This window comes from Thunnus albacares, chromosome 15 (genome assembly GCF_914725855.1).
Source record: "Thunnus albacares chromosome 15, fThuAlb1.1, whole genome shotgun sequence".
Lineage (NCBI taxonomy): Eukaryota > Metazoa > Chordata > Actinopteri > Scombriformes > Scombridae > Thunnus > Thunnus albacares.
In genome coordinates, this window is record NC_058120.1 from 15,215,217 (window position 1) to 15,231,364 (window position 16,148).

Consider the following 16,148-nt stretch of genomic DNA (forward strand, 5'->3'; position numbering starts at 1 on the left):
GATATTATTCTGTGGCCTGCCTCGTTTATTAATAACTGTGGTTCACCAATTAATTATCTGAAAAGTACATACAGCTGATGGCAGAATATCGGGTATGTTAGAAAATAATTTGTAGTGACACTGCTGTGTTGTTTGTTCACAGAAGTAAAACTGTACCTAAAACTTTTTTGGAATTATATTTTGTTGAACAAAATATCCACAAAGAATTACCATACAAAACACTATATATTGCATAACACTAGATTTTTTTTTATTCTGAGATAACCAGTACTACCTACTTCCTTTAAAAACATCATGTATGTGCACATATGAAGTCGTTCTGCTGTAATTTGATGTTTTTTCAAAGCAGTGGAACATAATAATGGAAGGTTTTGGTCAAAAGTGGGTGACTTGGACCATAACAAAGACAGAAAGTGACTCAGAAGAACTGGATGCTCGCCTGCTTTTTGTTGGAGAGAATCATTCTGCAAAATGAGGAAATTCTTGCCATAAAGACTTAGCAAACCTGTTATGCTAAGAAAGTGAAGCATGTTTTTGGATGGTGACACCGCACTTGCGTCAGTTGCAAAGGTATTATTAGTAGAAATTTTTATGTACACCCATTTGCATGTTTAAATACTGACTCCATAGCTTTCACGGTTTCTAGAAAATTAAAACAAAAGTAGTTTCATATAAAAGACAAAAAAAAAACATAAGGAAATGAAAACAGTGTAAGCTTACTGCTGGACTAAGATGTTTCAGGAAAGCTGTTGCGAGTCACACAGTGAACCATACCTGAGTAATCAGACTAAGCTCTGTCTGCATCTTCAGTACAAGTGAAGCTCTTTTTCTGTGAGTGCTGACCAAGGTTGGACTTTGTCACCTATTATGTGTCTGGTTTTCATGAATAGGGCTTTGGTAAACAGTTAGAACTGGACAACATCCAGTTTGGTGGCCTCTGCTGCTCAAAGAGGTGGATGAAGATCGGTGCATCCTAATCTGAGGCCATGAATCTCTTGCTTTAACAACATGTATTGATGCATAAAGTGGATGCAGTGGTATGATATGTACAATGCCTGTAGTCATGTGGGTGTTGGCAACACACCTTTTTAATAAAGATACTAGCAATAATGAGGGAAAGCCCTCAATTTACTAGTCAATCTACATCATTATCCTATAGTCACAGTTTAGAAAGCAATCAAAAGCATAAAGAGGAATGGGGTCATACATGCAGGTGAAGTTCCTTTTCAGAATATCTTAAGCAAAACCACTGATCCTTTTCTCTGTGAGGAACCAGAAGAGGCAGTAGAGGCATTTAATCAGGATTTCACCAGGACACCTTGTGGCTTTTTGGGCAAACAGGACTCAGACGAGAGATTACAGTACATATCCCAACTAATTTAGGGTTGCCTCGGAATCCTCCAGAAGGAACTGGAGGACTATGTGGGGTATGCTGTCACTTTGCCAGTGTAGTGTAGACCTGGATAATTGTCTGAAAATAGATGCATGAATTAGAATTTGTAAGCTAAGATTATGTGGAGATGTTTGGGGTTATATGAGTCACATCAGCATTAATTGAGATATTGTTTATCATTTTGTTTTCAGAATCCAAAAAAAAAAACATTTGCCTGCTTCTTTGCCTCAAGGATCCCTTTTTACTGACCTTCAAAGTGACAACCACTGGTGCATTGTGTGCCCCGTTTTGTTTCATTTTGAAATGTATTGTTTTTATACACAAATACTTATTTTCCATACAATGTTTTTTTCTAAATTCTGTTTTGATTTTTGCTTAAAGTTGAATCAAAGTGAATGGTAGGAAATTGAGAAAAGAGAAAGAGACAACTATAAAATACAGGAGGTTAATCTGTGTTTATGTGATTCACTCCATTATCACTACTTGTAACTCTGCTTGAGCAGATATTGCTGAAATAGTTGATTTTTTTTAATTGTTCACCATGGCCTGTATTTTCTCAAAGGTCCATATTTAGTACATTTAAGCATACTGGTGTCTTCTGTATTATTATTATTTTTTAGTCATATGGAGGCATTATATCACCTGGATGCATAATACTTTGTAATAATTCACTTGCTGACCACTCACGTAGTTGCTGTAGATCTTCTGTATGATCCCACCATGTATATTCTCACTCTCTTTGACTCACTCTGTTTCTCTACATCCACCCTCTCCTTCCGTTCAGGTCATATTCAGGGTTGTATGACACCTGTGAGTGATGTGCTGTGTGACATGAGCTGCATATAAATGACTGTAGAAGAAAAACATGACGTTTTTTTTTATTTACACACACACACACACACACACACATGCAGGCACACACACACACGCAATGTATTTTCAGATGCCCATCTCCCTGTGCTAGGAGGCAGTTTTATGTAGTTGGTGACCTCAGACTGTGGAGAGCAGGTGTTTAGGGTCTGATAACATCATGACAGAGAGTACAGGTGCGACTACATACAGACAGGAAGGACACACATAGACACACACACACACACACTCATATTGGATGTCATATTGGATGGCACAGTTCTTTGTTCACTGACCAACAGACAGTAACGTCATAGCGTAGGGGATTATTCTCACATTTGGATACAATGTGCATACAGCTGTGAATGAATAAAATCAATGTAAAATAAAAACTAGCAAAGACATAGATTGCCCACTTCACAATATAAGCCTTTATACAAACATGCATCTGTTCATAGTAAACAATGAAAACATAATTAACTGTGATTATTTGAACACTGTGTTTACTTCTGGTGAAATCCATTTACATACAGTGCATGTCACTTTCACACTCGCAAATTAATTTTTCATGTATATTTGTGTGTTTTACAACCATAAAAAAAAATATTAAATCCTTTTCGTTGTTTAGATCTCTTGTTGATACAGTTGAAAATGATCAGAAACCATTTGTTTCCCCCCTCTAAAGCAGCAGCGTTTGAGTCTGTGTGTGTGTGTGTGTATCTGTGTGCAGTGGACATGCAAATCTGAGAACCTAAAGCTAAATGTCAGCTTTCATGCTGTCCAGGGGGAGGCTTGTCCTCTGCACCATCATGTGGAGAGAAGCAGTACAGCAGTGACTTCATTGACATTCCTCTCATAAAGGCAGCGGCTAACCCGGCCTCAAAAAAAAAAAAAAGTAATCCTTCTTCACTGAGATGTGGGAAGGAAGAGGACACAGTGTAAAGCTGATCGATTTGATCCTAACCAGGAAATTGTACATGTGGTTCCAGAGCTAAGAAGTTTGTCCGCTATGCTGCTATCCAATCCCTTACTTGTACCCTCAGGATGAATACACAAACTGTTTCTGTATAGCATCAAACCATGAAGAGATGTTTATAATTCAAACTATAACATAAAGTGCAGGTTTTTTTTTTTTTTTTTTTTTTCTTTTTTCTTTTGAGAAGTCCTAGCCTGCGGGGTGATGTTTTGTTGATATCCAGCGAGGCCCAAGGTACAGCCTTGATAAGGACTGATATACAGACAGAGAATGTTTTGTCTCTCCAGTTCTCATTGAGCATGACAGAGAGGATTTCAGAGAGGCTGCACTGCCAGATGGGAGATTCCTTCATGGGTATTGTCTGCGAAACGCCTCGGAATATGTCAGCTTTATCTGTGTTAAAACATACCAAACATTTTTGCATGCGATACTGTGGTACCGAAGCTATAGCCTCTCCCATCTGTGCCGTTGCAAACTGTATCTCGGTCCTGCAGCATCCAGTAAACAAGGCAGAAATAACTCCACTGATCTGAGGAGGAGGCTGCCACTGCCAAATTTGTGATACGTAAATGTGTGAAATATTGTGATATTGAGACATGGTTCCAGATAGATTATGTAGTATCAGTGAGCTGTGTTTTATCCCTCTCCCCACTGCTTGTGCTCTCCCTCGTTCTGTTTCTCTATCTCATTCACACACACATACACACTGACACACATAATGCTCTATCATTTCCCTCATCCCGTGCAAGAGGTGTGAAAGGCAAATATATGCTCTCCTTCGCTGTGGACATAATACTGAGGTCATGAATGGAATGTTAATGAATGTTTTACCACATACCTCTATCAGTGGACACACACACACACGCTCACACACACACACACATGGAGAATCACGGTCGCACACCAGGATTTGCCGAGTGAGTACCAACCTAGCCAAAACCATAACAATACACTATTTCAAATATGCATTCCTTTGCGAGAGAGTGGGTGTTTTTTTTTTTTTTTTTTTTTTCAGACCACGGCAGCTTGCTTTGACTTGTATGTTGTGCTGCAGACAATGCAACAATGTGGAAAAAAAAACGCACACACACACACACACAAAAAAAAAAAAAAAAACAAGAGCGGCTAGGTAGGTAGAGGAAGGCAAAAAAAAAAAAAAAAAATTCATCCGTACAGCCTAGCGGGTCTGTTTCTGAATGCATCCCATGAACTTCAAATCCGTGTCACGTTGGGAATTGCAATAGAGGAAACAAAGGGGACAGAGGGTGTGGGAAGGAGAGGCCGCGGCTCGCAGATCAAGAGGCTGTGTTTGAGTATCTTATCGCGGCTGTCGCCAGCTCAACCTGGCTCCATTGACTTTGTGTGGGGATTAGAAAGGCCCACAGCGGCTGATTATTTGGGTGAGTGAGCGGTTCTGTGTAAACAAACATTGTGGCCGGGATTGTTCCAGTCACAACACGGCTGGTTGGCCCCTGACAAACCCCGTACACACACACACACACACACACACACAAACATGCGGGGAGAGTACACACACTGCGGTGCATCATGCTCCTCCTGGAGCGTCCTGATGGGTTGCAGTCGCTTTTTAAGTCACCTTTTATGGAACTTCAGCAGATATCAGTGGTCACTTAGTGTCAAATTTGACATCATGAGAGGGATAGATGCTCCTTTGCTTTAGAACTTTAAAGAATATATCTTTAGTTATCAACAATGTATTTTGACTATGAGTGGATGCATTGTTCTTTTTCAAAGTGATACATGCTGAAAGATGGTGAACCAGACTGAAGCTACTGTAACCAAAAACTGTTGGCATCTGTACACTTGCTAAAGCCAAGAAGAGTCAAGTGGAAGCATATTGGGGGTGAAGGGAGTCTAGCAATTATAAAGAGAAAGTGTATTATTTTATCAACAGCACAATAACATTATGCCAAGCAGATGGGATACGGTGCAAGAAGAAAAACTTTGAGAAAAAAACATTTATTTATAAACACAAATCCACTGTGAGACTCTTGTTTTATTTTTACCGCAACCTTTCACTGTGCATTTTTTTTTCTTTTTTTTTTTTTTTTTTTTGGAACAAAGGTAGAGTGAGAAGCACCCGTGAAGGGGCTGTGAAGCCTGCTGCATCTCTACATATCCATTCCAGATGCTGGCTAGACTTGGTGGAGCCGGGGCCCGCCGTACTGGGGGCTGGATTTAGTTGTCTTTTCCTCCAGGTGTGATGCCTCATGCTGATTCCCCCACATGTTCCATGGGTCTCATCCAAACACGTCAGGGCTGGTGACAGCGCTGGTAGGCCTGCCCTCCCTCCTTCCCACCTTCCTCTCTCTCTCTCTCTCTCTCTCTCTCTCTCTGCCTCCCCTGGTGGCCCACCCACCCTGCAACTGTACCAACCAACCAACCCTCTTCCTCCTTACCTGTCATCAGAGCCACTGCCCTGGACGTCTGTCCGGCACAAACCTGAGAAGCCTCCTTCCTTTGAGCGGCTCAACTCTTTTGTTTCACGCTTTCCCCACTCCGTCAGACCTTGTGTCTCCTCCAGGGTTTGAACCCTTTTGACGAGGGGTTATGTTCACACCGCTGCTCCACAGGCTCTGCTGCAGGCTGGGACAGGCCAGTTGTTGCTCTAGTAACTCAATCGTGCTCAACGGTGATGTAGGACGTATTAAACTTGTCATATTTCAAGCCTGGTCAGTTTTAGGACGATACGCCATCAGGGAGTGTTAGGCAGTTTAAAAAAAAAAAAAAAAAAAAGCAAAGTAGAGTGGAAAAAGAAAACAGAAGCTCTGCTGTTTTGTGTATTTGTTCCCCAGCTGAATGTTCAGCGTCTGTTTCCATTAAAACTGCTGGTGAGCAAAATTCAGTCTTTATCCCACTGTAAACCAGGCTGGCTAAACGTCCCACTTTTGCAGTCGTATTTTACTTTACACCATGACTCCTTTCTTCCATGACAAAATGAATGTTTCCCTTTTAATGTACATGAATCCACCTACTCATTAAGACTTTTCCAGAGCAGGAACAGATAGATGCAGTGGGGGCAAACATTATTAGCTAGCCCACACAAAATATGTTGCCTCATGGCTCGAATTGGATGCCTTCCAGCTTTGGCATAACTCATATTTATGGGAACAAGAAACAAGCCTCTTTAGTGAAACATGTTCGCCTTCATTTCTTTGACAGAAAACTGTCTTGGTTTATTAGTATTACAACAAATACCAGGCTGATTAATTGTTTCTGTTACGATCAGTAAAGGCGGACCCAAACACAGACAATGGAATTAAGTAATATAAAAAGGGGTTTATTGTAGGAATAAAGGGGAATGAGGATGGCAGACGAGGCAGAAGGTAGAGAGGCGATGGTGGATGGCAGAGCTGAATTAAGCTAGATGATGGTTAGCAGAGTTGAGCTGGGCAGGACAGGCGGACGAGGGAGTTAGCATAGCTGGCTGAGGATAAGTTTGGGGGTTTAGTAAGCAAGCAAGCAGGCGAGGCAGGCAGGCAGAGGGACCAGAGAGGAGTGATCCCGGGAGCACAAGGAAACACGGTAAGTGCAGGTAACGCAAGGAATAACTCTGAATATGCTATTGCAGAACGGCCCAGAGCGAGAGGCTACCACTGTTGTTGAAACAACAATCTGGCGATGAGTGGATGGAGAACTGGAGTAGATATACTGTTGAGCTGATGAGTTGATGGAAGGCAGATGTGCAGGCTGGGCAGGTGAGGTGAATGAGCCGCAATCAGGAGGGAGCCGGAGAGTGCCAAGGAGGGAAGCCACACCCACACCGCATTCACACACACACAGAGACACACACACAGACAGACAGGAGAAAACAGGAGACAAGGGAAAAGGGAAACACATGGAAACACAAGGGAAATAACTGGAGGCACGGCCGGGGCCATGACAGTTTCTTTCCACTTAAATTTTTTAACATTGAAAAAATGTTTTAGAACTGATTAAATACAAGTAAAACAAAAAAACAAGGAATTACAAAATTAATTAGAAGGCAGTTATACATGCTGTTATTTTAAATGATGAAGTCAACAGATGAAATGAATGAAATGGTTTTTTTTCTACAGAAGCTCTGAAATGAAATGAAATAGTTTTCTTCTAAACCCATTAATGTATTGAGTTCCCCCCAAGGCTCTATAGTATTAGGAAACCACATTTTGAGTCAGATCATACAGACATGGGTTTAGACTAGTGTGTGTGTGAGTAGTCTTCTGTTGTCATAACTTCGATGAGATACTTTCAAACTCCCCATGAGCCGTAGCAATGTAAATGATTTCCTGATGTTTAAAGCATCATTGCTGTGATTAGACACACAGGATCAAGATTTCAGCTTATAAACTGCCTGGATCGTCCCCAGAGCTCATTACAAAACACACAGACGACAATAACACTTAACTCTTTGCAAATGTGCAATGACAGAAAGTAACTCTGATGTGATTGTATTGTTTTTACAGTATTAGCACAACAGTTCTGCCCTCAAACTGGATGACGCAGGAAAAAAATGCATCAAATACAAATACGCGACATGACCTAATGTAAATAACACAGTCATCTGTGTCTTATCAAGTCATTTTCTCATCAAGTTGTGTCCAACAACTCATAATATTGTAATTGGCTGTTGGGGGTGATTAATATGTTGTGTCAAACGGAATCAAATGTTTGGCAACTTAAGCTTAATATGATGAGACTAGCAAATGTCAGGAAGCTGTGGTTTGGTTTGGAAGTTGTGGTTCAGCTTAAACTCTTCATCATTGTCATGCTTCTCCTCCCTTTCGTTAGAGTGGTTAAAGGATTTGTTGTTCTTCTGCACAGTAAGTTTATAATGTTTAAAATAACATTTTCTGTAGTTTGAATGAAGTCTGATTAACTGGAGAGAATGCAGATTGATAATAGCACGAGATGGCGTGATTATATTTCATGTAAATTTCTTTTTTTTAAAACATATTTTACGGTGCCGAGATTCAAATCTCTCTGAAGTTGGCACTCAGATTCTCAAGTTTTGCTTCCATCTCTGGGCCGAGCACATCAATCGGAACCATTGATTTCTCGCTCTTAGTTCCAGGTAGGGCATTGCTAGCAGTGGCGCAGGAACCCTCGAGCCACCTTGTCTCGTGACATCATTGCCAGTCATCCATTTCGTCTCCTCTGCTCCAGCTGGAGCTGGATGTTGGACCTTGGTGAGGCCCCAGTGCTGGTATTAATTTCTTGGGCCTGTTGGCGTACGTCCCCTGGCAGCCCAGCGCCAGCTCCATCCCCAGTCTCTGCCTCAGCCCCAGCTCTGGTTCCATCTCCATGTAGGAGTGTTACTGGAAAGCTGGCCAGTGGGATCTGGCTCTTATAATCATTTCAGGCTAGACTTGACAGCATCTGTAGCAAAGCTTGCAGGAGATGGGCTATTAGTATTCAGAGAGGACAGACGTGGAGCAAAAAAAAACAGGAATAAAAAAAGAACAATCCATCCTGGAAACATACATCATCTTCAGAAAACTGTGAAAAAAACATTTTCTGTGGTCCATTTTTCTACAATATGGTTTTATAGCTTAATGCCGATATGGTGCATGAGTTTGCGGAATTTCAGTGTGGTTTCCAAGATTTTGAGCAATTTTATATTTATAAAGGGCTGTGTCCAATTGCAAACTGAAGGAATGGCTGAATAATGAAGTGGAACCTTTTTAGGTTTTCTGCCACAGATAAGGAACTAAAGTTCACAAGTAATTTCATGTTTAATGCATTCACTACTTACATGAACAACATGGATAAATAAAAAACACATTTGATGACCCATATGGAGTGTTCAGATATTGGAGTGAAGCCTACGTACTGTACTGCAGCCACTTTGGATTATGTTACCATAAGACACGTATTCCAGGCAGACCCTGTGTGGAGGTTTATTCCTTTCAAACAAGCCAAGCTAATGAAAAACAAACTCAAGCATTTGCATTTCTATGTGGTCAGAAACCTTCAGTTTTTCATTTTTCACTTAAGGGGATATTTTTCTCGTTTCGAGCTGCTTTTTTTTTTTTCATGAACCAGTTGAAGGTTCCTCTCTGTCTCATTCTTTCTCCTGCGACCGATAAAAAGTTATGTTTCTCAACCTTCTTGAAGTCAACCATAACAGCATTCTCCATTCTGTGCCCACTAATTGTCATTATGTCAGTGTTGGTGATAAGTGTACATTACTTTTGATTGTGTGTCTGTGTGAGAAGAGGTTGTCCAAAATTCCCACTGGGTCCCGCTCAACCAGTCCCAAGATTCCAGTGGCTTCATATGCCGCACAGTTTCAGAGGCTATTAGAGAATGTTTAACGTTGAGTCAACATGAGGGAATACTGTACCTTCCCTGTCTTTATGAGACCAAGATGCAGAATGATTAAACCCCATCTCTTGCAATCATTATTACTAGGCGTACTTGGACTGGAAAAATCTTTTTGTTACTTCATCTTTTCAAATGAACATTTCATGGGTGGCTGATATACACTATTTTCTCAGCTAGATGTGTTGGCTCCTCCAAATATTGATGTCCACAGGGTTTTGGTCTTGGATAGCTCAGCCTGTAACCCTTACAACTGTTTCATCTTGAAGAGCAGGAGTTGAATACAAGAAGTGTTGAGAAAACTTGAGAATCGCATGAGAATAGTAGGCACCAGTCTCTTTTAATGTTGCTAGATAACAGCGAAACTCACTTGCAGGAGTGTACTATCTTCCTTTTTGCACATGCTTCAGATATAAATCATGCATTTCTATCGAAGTTATCTGTGCATGAACACCTCACCACGTGACTTGCTGACCTCCACAATCGTGCCCGTGCATCTCCTCCTTCCTGGACTAAGAACTCCTGAGAGGTTTCTCCAACAAGCTGTTGTCCCTTCTGTAAACACAAGTAGAATACTGTGTGTGTGCGTGTGTGTGTGTGTGTGTGTAGATAGGGTTATTCAAAAGCTGTTCCACTTGCATGGCAACGCCTCATTACCCATACTGCCTCCTTCTTTGCCCCGAAGTGGGGTGCGGCTCCCCTCGCTGGGCCCAGTCGTCAAGGTGACCCAACATGCCCCAGGATGGCAGGCAGGCAGACAGGCTGGGAGAGAGGGGGCTGTTCACTCTGTCTTTATTGTACAGGGGCCACCGTATGCTAGCTGGTGCTCGAGGCCCTGGGTAGTTCCAGACTGCCGCACGTATCCCGGTGAGCAAGCAGCTGATCTCATTTTTCAACACACAGCTGCCCCAACATCAGGCCCAGGTGAAGGTGACCTCCCTCGCCTGTTGGAGTGCCTCTTAAAGTGTTGAGGTCCAATTGATGCTGTGCCAAATCCAAAATACCTTAACTTCTGGTGATGTAATTGTTGCTGTTTTAATTTTGGGTTGCATCAGAACATATTTTTTTTTGCAGAGCAGAGTCATTAAAAGCACGATTAAAGTGCTGCTTTAACATCTACAGTATGCAGACATATGTAGACACAAATGTGACAGTTGTCGCTGAGTTACTGTAGCAGGCTGTACGCTGTTTGAGTCTCTCTGCTCTGCAACAACAGACTGATCAGAAAGCACAAACAGGCCTTTAACTGCACATCTCAGGCTTTTATCTCTGCAGACATCCATTTCTATCTCTTGTTTATTCTCACTCTATCCATCCATCCATCTATCCATTCCTTCTTCTCATTTGTCTCTCTACCTCCCTCCCCGTGTCTTCCTGTCACCCCCCTCCCTCTTCCCCTTCTAACACAGGACAGATTGGGAAGCCGTGATGGCGGCACAGAAGTTGAGGGAGAAGCTATTTATCCCAGACGGATCAGGAGGTGTGTGACGGAGGTGTGGACGGTTGCTGCAGGTCAGTGACGTTGGCAGGCGCCAGGCAGGCCGGCCCACATGGCTCGGGGACTGTGGGACTACAGACAGATGGCACCTGGTGGGTGACAAACAATTAACAAACCAACAAGAATAGCTGGATCGGCAGTATACCCACAAGCACAGGAGATAGCAAGAGAGCGGGTGCATCTGTGCTCTGAACACTTTCACTCTTTACTTTTCCTCTTCCCGAGTCTTGTTTTGTATAACAGTTGCAATTTACCCATGTGTCTTTTTCACAAAAACACTCTTGTTGTCGTGTCGCTATAGAACAGTCTAAATAAAGCGGTGTTGAGCATATGCAGTCAGCATATGTTTCTGTTTATTTCAGTGCAGTCTTGAGAGAAGCAGTGGGTTATTTAAATATACAATACAATGAAACATTACATTTGATATCTACTTAAATGTGAAGCAAAAGTTATAAACAATCATATAAAGTTTCCTCCAGCGAAAGCGTTACCTGGCATCAATGTGCCTGCGTGTGTTTGTGAAATACATGCTGGAAATGGACTCACTGTCTTTGTTCAGAAAGTGAGCATGGTGGCTGATGATATTTCACCGCCTAACTGCATCCAAATGTCATCATGATACAGTGTTTCTGCACTCCACTCCCACTTACTGTACGAGTGAAGACGTCCTCTGTTGGTCATAAACAAGAAAATCTGCAATTTTGTAAGTAATATCTCTTTCAAGAGTTGGGAGAGGGAAGGTTATTATCCATACCTAACTGTGTGTAAGTAAACGGCTGTCAACTGTTAGAATTATTGCTTTGGACTGGCATTGGTCCTAGTGTGTGTGTGAACACATCTGGAGTCTAGACTCTGTGGCTCTGTGGGCAGGGTCCTATCTACGAGCAGCATCAGGTCCGGAGACCGGCCATGTTGACATAGGTGGCACATGCATACCGGCATCTGTTTCAACAGTCAGTACTCTCACCAAATACCCCCCCTCAAAGACACACACACACATACACACACATACACACTGCTGGACACTTTTATCCTTCACTGAGGGATGGAAGAGGGGAGGAGGGGACAGAGAGAGAGACAAAGTGGAGGTAGAGGGGGGGGAGCAGGGCCTGCTGATCCCGCAGAGGTCCTTGGTAACCAAAAGCAAATGCTACTTCTCAGAATCAGCACTGTAAATCCTCCAATCCCCCCTTTTTCATTGCTGCGTCAGGATATTAAGACATCGAGGGGAGGACAGTAATGTGTGTGTTTTTGTCTTTTTTCCCCCTTGCTGGTTGTATGGTAGTGTGTGTATATGGGTAACAGACAACATATAATGAATTTCCTCTTGAGGAGTTATGGTTAATCATGAAAATGGCCCCACAGTAGTCTTGGGGGGAAGTCTGTGTCTGTGTGTGTGTGTGTGTGTGTGTGTGTGTGTGTGTGTGTGTGTGTGAGAGAGAGAGAGAGAGAGAGACTGCCAGTGGACTGCATTGCAGGGTGGTGTATGCGGAAGGTGCCTTTAGCGCTTCCAGATCAGGGAGTTTTATTAGCCCGTGTCAGAGCACTGTCACTTGTGATTTACGTCTATGTGATGTCAACACACACATTCATACTATATATGCACATGCACACATACACGTTATAAACTGGTACGCACATACACAAATAAAATAAGAAAGAAGGACAGAAACACTGCAGCGAATCTGTCTTTAAAAGAAAACAACAGTCATGACAAATGGACGCAGACAAAAGAGTATAAGATGCATAAAACAAACCTAAGTGATAGAGAGCCAGTCAAAAGCACCACTGCAATATTCTGTAGCCAGTTTACATAATGGCTTGACGTATTAATGGGATAAACACAACGATAAATCTTGGTCAGGGAATGACATGCAAAGAATGCCGGAGCAATAGGCTTTTCGCAGTAGGAAAATAAACACTGATAAGACTGTGGGAATAATCATGAAGAGGTATGACATTGTGTGCACGTGTTAGTGCGTGCATGTACACACCCATACACATGCAAAACAAACACGGAGAAGCAACAGCAGCACCCAAAGTGCAGCAGCTTAGATTTCATGTAATACAAACTACTCAGGAGAGGATGGAGGAAGGCTCATATTGAATGTCTGAGTCTATTTCAATAAATAGTGGCTAGTGCCCATTGTCATGTCTTAAACCATCCAACAAATGGAATTTCCAATAGCGAACTGAGTTTGTACAAGCATTAAATCAATGGAAATGAATGAGCTTCTAGAAAGTAAGAAAAAAAAAAATCAATTTTCATATACACTGGCTATTCTAACAGAACAGTGCTGACTGTGCTCGGCTCCAGTGTTTATGCCTGTAGTCAAAATGTCGACGAAAACAAGGAGCCTCTCTGCAATGCACGAAGCAAATAGAGATCCGCTAATAGAATCTGGGATATAAATTTTCCTGTCACCTTCTCTACTTCCAAGGAGCTTCTTGGTCGATAAGGGAGAGATTGGGTTGAAAATTGATTTTCCAGAATAATTGCTATTCTCTTCGTCAGGGGGACTCAAGTGTCTCCAAGGCTTTTTCCTATTACAGCTGCTGGCTCTCCAATTTACCTGCTCTGAGAAAATACATGAAAGGGCACAGCCTTTGGCCTCTATAATCATCAAGGTTGCGAGGCTTCCAGCAGATAAGATTTATGGTGAGTTCTGCGTGATTGGCCGGCAGTATTCTGTAGATTGATAACGTTTGACCTTTATGACACAAAACATAAATGACACTTTAACTTTTTATTGTCTCGTAGAAACCACATTGAACATATTTATTTTTCAGGTTAAGGTTGCAGTGTTGCGTCATGCGGGCTAAATGGACTCTCTTGAGCAGGTTGTATGCTTTGCAGAAATGTACTCTTTGCAGAAATGCGACAGCCTTCAGTCCTCATGTTAATGTGACAGTTATTGACACAAGCCCACTCCTGTTGCCGACAAGCAGCCCGTCATTATGCTGCGTGTGTGTCATCACCACTTTGATCTCCTGTGCTCCTCCAAGCAGCAGCAAACAGGCCATTTGTAACAAAGGTGATTATTAGACAGATCATTACTGAGCCAGATCTAATTCCCCATAGCTGGTACCTGGTCTGGCCCTCCTGCGGCTGATCCCATCCCTTTGTACCATTTAGCTAACAATAACAACAGCCATTTATCTGAAAAGTAATAGCATGGCACTGGAGCCAGTGATGTGCACAGCCTGAACCAGATATTGTGGGCAAAAAGTTATTTGGAAGCATTTCAAAGTCCAGCTGAAGACTGCCAGACACCATTAACTGCCCCCAAAAACAAAAACCTTGCTCGTAAAATAGCACAAGTTTAAACTAAAAGCTGAATCACTCATGGTTTTATTTTAAACATTTAACATGGACTCAACAAACACTGTATCTTGCCTGTGACTGGTGTGTATGTAATATATGCTGGGCGAACATGGAGCTGTGCTTCATCCATTAGAGATGTGTGGTGTGCTGCATCGTTCCGTATCATTGTGTGGAACAGAGGGAGTGATTCTCTCGCCTTCTGTCCTCCTGCATATCATACTCCGCTGCCACCTGAAGCCTCCTCGCTTTGCTCCACTGTACAAAACCCCATTGTGGTGTCTCTGAGATAAGCAGAGAAGAGGGTGAGAGAGAGAGAGGGAGAGGGAGAGAAGGCGAGAGACTCCTCTGGAGGCGCCAGGCCTATCTCCTCTATCTCCTCCAGGGAGCATGCCGGCATTCCCAAAGACACTGGTGCTAAGAGCCTCGTCGCCCTGCTGCCCACCTCCTGCACACACGGGAGAAGGAGACGTAGAGATTTATGTCACGGTAACCCAATCTCTTCCCTTCCTGAACTCCCCGTCCCCCTTGACTGCTTGTGAGAGCGAGCCAGAGTTTAAGAGTAGAGGGCTGCTGATGTTTTTGCAGCACAGAGGTGCACCGAGACAGACACAATGTTCTTTTTCTGTTGTTTCAATCTGATTTGTGAGGGCTACATTGATTTGTGTCTTCGTTGTGCTTGTGTGTGTGCATATACTGCACGCATGTACAGTATACAGTCAAAAGTTTGGACACACGGTCTTATTCAAGTAAATGGGAAGGTGTGTCCAAACTTTCGACTGGTACTGTATGTGTGTGCTGGTGTTCACAAGCATGCATCTACTGCAATACTGTATCTGATATCAGTGGCCTTACTTTATTTGGGACTGAGTGGGAGTGACTCCCACGGAAGGCTCTGAGAAGAGACGTGACGCTTAGAGATGGCAAAAATGAGGAGGTCAGATAAACACATTCACACATAGACACACACTCACACATGTGTTAACACATTTCAAGCCAATATTCACACAGTTCCATTTTTAGGATGCCTTCCTAATGCTCTTTGCTAATGCTCTCTAACATTTGAACATTCACCAGATTTTCATTTTTTTTGCGTAGAAAACGGACGGAAAGAAACTGCGAAAAAGTTGAGACTTTTAAACTAAGCAGATGCTGGAAACAAGTTGTAAAGCCAAGATGAAGATTGCACTACTTCTTCTTATCCATACCTATTAGAATTCAAAGAGTCAACAATGTAGTGTAGGTGTAAATATTGAATGAAACACAGAATGTGACATCTCCTTGAATTCATAGGTTTAATATTTCATGGTTCAGAGGCACACCTGAGAGCAAAACATATGACTGAATCAAAACTTAATGTGGAACACGCAATATGCTGAAATGATGAAGTCAGGGGGAGGAGGAGACTGAATTACTGCATCGAGGATGACATAGTTGTATAGTAAAACACTGAACTGCAGTCACTTTTTATTTTAAACTTTTTAAAGGATTTAATCCTTAATTGTATAAATAAAAGATAACATGTTTAGAGTAAATGGCATGTCCTTTATTTGATTCCAGATCTGCTATAACTGACATCCTATTTGTACTCAGTATTATCAATGTCAATCCAATTCTTCAGACAGAATCACAGATTTTTAAAATCTCTGTCTGTGGTGTTTCTCACCTGCACAAACTGCAAGAAAGCCTCCGTTAAATTAGAAACCACACATTTACTCTCACCTCCGCAGCATCTTCCAAACATGTGTCGAACCCACCAGGAGTCAGCCTTATGGAGATTTGAGCG

At 42.3% G+C, this 16,148-nt stretch overlaps 1 protein-coding gene across 20 annotated transcripts in view; it reads left to right on the forward strand.

Moving 5' to 3' along the window:
* LOC122998026 (uncharacterized protein C2orf16-like) overlaps positions 1–16,148 on the forward strand; it is a 177,909-nt gene that overhangs the window by 88,533 nt on the left and 73,228 nt on the right. For 14 of the 20 annotated variants that reach the window (XR_006407322.1, XR_006407324.1, XR_006407319.1 and 11 more), the window contains one exon: positions 10,952–11,132. The gene's annotated coding sequence lies outside the window, so the exon portion shown is untranslated. Of the gene's footprint in view, positions 1–1,584; positions 2,266–3,297; positions 10,410–10,951; positions 11,133–16,148 lie in introns of those variants that run through there. The other 6 variants (XR_006407313.1, XR_006407318.1, XR_006407320.1 and 3 more) reach the window with 4 other exon arrangements.